Source organism: Micropterus dolomieu, linkage group LG17 (genome assembly GCF_021292245.1).
Source record: "Micropterus dolomieu isolate WLL.071019.BEF.003 ecotype Adirondacks linkage group LG17, ASM2129224v1, whole genome shotgun sequence".
In the NCBI taxonomy this organism is placed as follows: Eukaryota; Metazoa; Chordata; class Actinopteri; order Centrarchiformes; family Centrarchidae; genus Micropterus; species Micropterus dolomieu.
The window spans coordinates 6290912-6296911 of NC_060166.1; the positions used below are offsets into that span (position 1 = coordinate 6290912).

Consider the following 6000-nt stretch of genomic DNA (forward strand, 5'->3'; position numbering starts at 1 on the left):
TACAGCTCCTTGGCTGAATGCACAGTAGTGTTTATGGAATGTTTTTGATCATGTTGTAATGGAAGAACTGAGCATTAACTGGGAGGAGTCCCTTGTGGAAAACCATTTCACCTGAAGCTAAAAAGTTAGCATTATCAGAACAGTTAGACATGATGTAATATTGTGTTTCAACAAAATTAAAAAATCAGACAATGGTTATTAATTAATTAGATGTAATATTGCTTTGATATGGACAAAATATTTCCTTTTCCCTTCCACAGATGCTGTGCAGTCGCAGAAAATGCAACGAGCCCTACTCAAAGATAACCGACCCTCCACTCCACAGGATAAGGATTGTGACATTTTTCAGTTTCAGTTTGGTTCCACCATTTGTACTGCATGCTTGTGATGGAGTACCTCCACTACATTTGAGTAAGCGCTTGGACTGCCATACCAACGAGCCTGGCTGCCGTTGCTGTCAGAGTTGCATGTTTGGTACCCTGTAGACCTGTGTTTGAATCTGGGCAGGGTGACTGCTCTCGCCTTTGTCAACATATGGTGTCAGAAGTGGGATGGCTTGCCGTGAGGTCATCTGAGCTGTGCCCAGAGTCTGGACCGTGTGAGGGACCCCCATGGGTAACATTAATGATGGGATGTGTATAGTGTACTTTTCAGTAATACTGATCATATGTCATCATTTTACTGATTTTATTTTTATTTGAAGGTATGTTGGTCAAGATGTGATACATGCTGCTGCATGCTGCCTTTTAATGTACAGGAATTTCTTTTTGTAATGTAAACAAAATTAAAGTTTTTTAGTTGTCTGTATGTGTGTGTGTGTGTGTGTGTGTGTGTGTGTGTGTGTGTGTGTTGTAAAATACATTTTAAACTAATTTTTTTTATTATGCTAAAAAGGCATTTTGCAAGATATTTTTTATGCATTAATAATGCATTATTCTCACACTGAATGGTTTCATAAAGCAGCTTCCCAAGATATTAATAGTGGCTCTTGGAGTATACTAGTAATAAATTACTAATATGCTGAAATGCTAATAAAAATGTTCAGGGAACACAATATATTATACACAAAACACTATATTTAAACTGTTCTTCAAGTATAGCACAAAAGGGTATTTTAAGTTCAATTTAAAAAAGTATATTTAAATTACAGTAAAGGAACTTAAAATAGGTCCATTTTAACACAACTAAGTATATTAAAATATATTGCAATTATCTTAAAGTTGACTTTAAGATTCTGACTTTGACTTTAATTTCTAAAATGACACTTAACATACTTTAAGTTGTTTCAAAATAACACATTTAATATACACTTAGTATAGTACAATTAAAATAGTGCATCCAAAAAAGTGCTACTTAAGTATATTTCTTTTTCACTTGGGGGAAACAGATGATCAGACGTGAGTTCAGAACTTATTCGGCAAAAGTGTTTCCACCTCCCATTTAGCGCATTTACTCTTTTTCGACAAAGGCAAAAAACACCTCAAGCGAGCGTAAAAACGTTTTTGCGAAATTAAGGATTCTGTTTGGGAAAGCTGCCGTTTTCATCAACCTTTTCTAATGAGATAGTCTACTTCAAAATGCGCATAAAAAATGACAGTTAAATTCCATTTAGAAAAGTATCCTATAAAGTAACTATCATATCACATTGGCTGAAAAGGTTAAAGTTCATGGCCTGTCCTGTTGAAAAAAGAAACATAAGCATTAGGCTACACAGTAGGCTACTGCTATTTAAAGTTTTTGTGACAACAACAATTTCCTGCGGTGTTTCTGAGACCCTTTGGACTGAATAATAAGATTACTGTCATTTTGTTGTTTCCACTGGTTCTGCTTTGTTATTACCATTGTAGGAAAGTGTTTAGGCCTACTGTGATGAGGGATGACATCCGTTTTCAGTGCAAAACTGAAACTTTACTTCTCTTACTTTGTGCCTGAATGCAAACAATGCAGGAGTCTTACTTATCAGTCTAGGCATAACGCTGGTTTCAGGGATGTGAGAGTCATTAGTAATAACCCTCCTTCCACCACAGCTTAGCTGGGAAACTCTCTCCGTAGAAGCACAAAGGGACTTGAAGACTAAAAACTGTCTGTCGTGAGCTTGCAGGTGCGCATGAAGATATTTTCGCTTAGGGGTGCAGCACTGTAGAAATGCACGCATGACACGACTGTGTTGGCACGCACTTACACACTTTCCTTCAGCACAGAGTGGTTACAAGCATGGTCGTATGAGGTCACCGAGGTCCGGACCTCCGTAATTACATGTATGTATAAAATCATTCGAATAAAAACCATTGATAGCACGATCAATGTAAATGGAAGCCATGCGGGCGCAGCTGACCGTCGCTACCCTCATTTCAACTTGAAGTACTGTTCCAAGCTCAGTGTCCACTCTTGGGAAAACACATGAAGTACATGAAAACATTGTGCGTGCACCGCTGCTTGTGGGCAGAATTTTGGACGATACATTTTGTGAATTTGGGGGCGGGTGAAGGGTCTCCCCATTAAGAGAGACGCTGTGCACTTTTACGCATGAGGAGGCACAGCAGCATAACTTTATATTTAAGTCTCCCGACACAGGATTAATTAATATTTTGAGTTCCTCTACACATCCAAAAGGTCTGGCACACAGTCCAGTTCAAAACTGTTTGGAGTAAAGCAGCCGGCCTCCACATCAATCCTGAGCTCCATTAGTGCGGGTGTAAGGTTTTAGCATATACAGTGTCACAAATCTCATGTTTCAGCGGCATTCATTTGTTGTTGAATGTACAAAAACACCATATTTAAACTAACAAGCCAATGATAATAATAATGGGAATAAACATCTTACATTCCAATCTTTAGGCTATCTGTAAGCTATTCATTTAATATTTATTTTCAAATAAAAGGTCATGAAAATATTGTCTTGAAAGATGTCTGTTTGTTAGGCCTACCATTATCAACATATACCAGCTTGTGTCACTGACTGTGCTGCTGGATGAAAGATGAGTGACGAGGAGGGCAGAGCCGAGTCTCCGGTGTCCAGCTGTCTGTCCCTGAAGCGTGAGCAGTCCAGAGAGATTCCTCTTTTCTCTCTTCTCCTTATTCTGTTAGCCTTGTGGAATAAATCAAGCGACCGGATGTTTTAGATGTGGGGCATAATAGATGCCCTGTCAGAACGTCTTGATATTAGAGTGTGCAAATATTAGTGGCTCTCAAACTTTTTCTGTCATGCCTCCATTTGGAAGAAAGAAACTTTTGCAACAGAAAATCACATAATATGACCATAAACACATGGGAGTTTCCAGATCAGACTCTTCATTATGCGGCTAAATTTTGTGCCAACTGAGTAATAATCTACAGAAGCATCATATGGTGCGCCACTGCTTTCAGTGTCTGATGTGAACTTGTGTCACTGATTTTCTTGTTCTAAATATAACAGACTGAACCTTTAATAATAAAGGTAATAATTCTGAGGATCTACTGACAGAAATGCACTATAATATCCATAACTATGTTTTCAGTGGTGTATAAGGACATAATAACATACATACATAATGAACCAATATGTTTTTTTACCTTAGAATGAGCCATTTCTATCTAGATACATTGCAGGTCCCCTTACATGGACGCCGCCATGTTTCTACAGTAGCCCAAAAGGGCAAACTGCTCTACAGAGCGCATTTCGTCACTACGTTGAATACGTATGAAGTAAAGTAGTAGTAGGCTTCTGGTTTGTTTGAAGTAAAAAGTGAAGTGAAATTTGGACAAATAAGAGGACCACATATTCAGCACTAGAGCCGACAAAGCGTGTCGGACACCTAAGCTGCTGCTCTGTGCTTGCAAAGGGAGGAGTGAGTGATGATTGATGATGCATTCAGTTGTGTTGGAATAATCTGATTTTTTTTCTCTCCTTGAATCTTTATTGCAAAAAGAGAAATAAAGTGGGAAATAAAGAAGTATACAGAACAGAAATAATAAAAACTTTGCCAGGGGTAGTCTATATTATATTAAAATATTAAAAGAGGAAAATTGTCTTGCCACATGCAGAGATTTTGGGAACTAAATGGAAAAGAAAGGCCTCTGCTTGATTAAATCAACTTCACTTTTATAAATCTCTACATTACAGTATCGTGCATTTCCAGTTTTTACTACATTTCTTGTGGTCAAAATGCAAGGATTCATGGAGTACGACATACTGTATAAGGACAGAATCGATATGTAAAATGTAAATTTTTCCTTAGGGGTGGGTCATAATTAATTTTAGGTAATTTGAGACAGAAGAACTACCACATTCACACACACTGCCATCATCTGTCAACCGTGAACAACCCAGACGGTGCTTTCACTGCCAGCTTGAAACTAACACATAAAAGCACATATACAGGTAAAAATAAACTGTAAACTGATGTACAGGGTGTGTGTGAGGATGTTTGTGTTCCAGCAGTTGGATAATAGTATTGCTGCCAAATTTTGGGAGTGATTGATTGCTTCTTATGTAAGAAAATGTAGACAAAGAGGACATGTTCTGTGTATAAAAATGTGTAGATTCAAATTTGCTCAAAGGATCACCACGATCCTCTGTCTTTCACTGTTTCATAAACACCATGCTGTGTGAAAGGTTCTGTCACTTCCTGTACTTTATCAATCAGAATTCTGACGATGTCATAATGTTGATGATGTCATAAACACCATTCTGAGGGGAATAGCTCCATTTTGAGAAACGTGAAGTTAGCGAAGCCAGCGGCCATAGTTAAGTGCATCCCTGGGGCCAGAGCGGGCGACATTGAGTCTTATTTGAAACTGCTGGCTAAGGATAAACGTAAATACAGTAAGATTGTTATTCACGTCGGCGGTAATGACTCCCGGTTACGCCAATCGGAGGTCACTAAGATTAATGTTGAGCCGGTGTGTACATATGCAAAAACAATGTCGGACACCGTAGTTTTCTCTGGACCCCTGCCAAATCTGACCAGTGATGACATGTATAGCCGCATGTCTTCATTCCGCCGCTGGTTGTCGAGGTGGTGTCCAGCAAACGATGTGGGCTTTGTTGATCATTGGCAGACTTTCTGGGGAAGACCTGGTCTGATCCGGAGAGACGGCATCCATCCCACTTGGGAAGGAGCAGCTCTCATTTCTAGAAATCTGGCCAAGTTTATTAGTGGACCAAATCCATGACAACCCAGAGTTGAGACCAGGAGGCAGAGTCGCAGTCTAACACACTTCTCTGCCCTTCTAATTCAGCAGTTACCCACCCTACCCTTCTCTGCTCCTCCATTCCAGGAGTTACTTAGTGAAAATCCTATAGTGACGGTGTCTGCCCCCCGACCATCGAAATTATTTAAATCAAAGATAAACAGAAGAGAAGCTCTACATAAAAACCTCATAAAAATTAAAACCACAAGAGCAATAGTACAAACGAATCGGAGAACTAAATGTGGACTCTTAAACATCAGATCTCTCTCTTCTAAAGGTGTACTAGTAAATGAACTAATATCAGATTATGATATTGATTTATTTTGTCTTACTGAAACCTGGCTGGGTGATGGAGAATATGTTAGCCTAAATGAATTTACCCCTCCCAGTCATACTAATACTCACATTCCTCGAGGCACAGGCCGAGGAGGTGGAGTTGCAGCTATCTTCGACTCTAGCCTACTAATCAGCTCTAAACCTAAACTAAACTATAACTCATTTGAAAGCCTTGTTCTTAATAATTCATTGGGTGTGAAAGACTATCTGAATTTGCAGAGTTTTTGTCAACTTTAGTCCATAAAACGGACAAAGTTATTATTGTAGGGGATTTTAATATTCATGTTGACGTTGAGAATGACAGCTTCAGTACTGCGTTTATCTCTCTGTTAGATTCCATTGGCTTCTCTCAGAGTGTTCATGAACCGACTCACTGTTTTAACCACACCCTCGGCCTTGTTTTGGTGTATGGTATTTAAATTGAACATTTAGTGGTGTTCCCACAGAATCCCTCTTTGTCCGACCACTGTTTGATAACTTTTGAGTTTGTAT

The 6000-nt window shown here is 39.0% G+C and overlaps 1 protein-coding gene across 1 annotated transcript in view; it reads left to right on the forward strand.

Moving 5' to 3' along the window:
- tpst1 (tyrosylprotein sulfotransferase 1) overlaps window positions 1–6000 on the forward strand; it is a gene marked incomplete at its 3' end in the record, with an annotated part of 837181 nt that overhangs the window by 265375 nt on the left and 565806 nt on the right.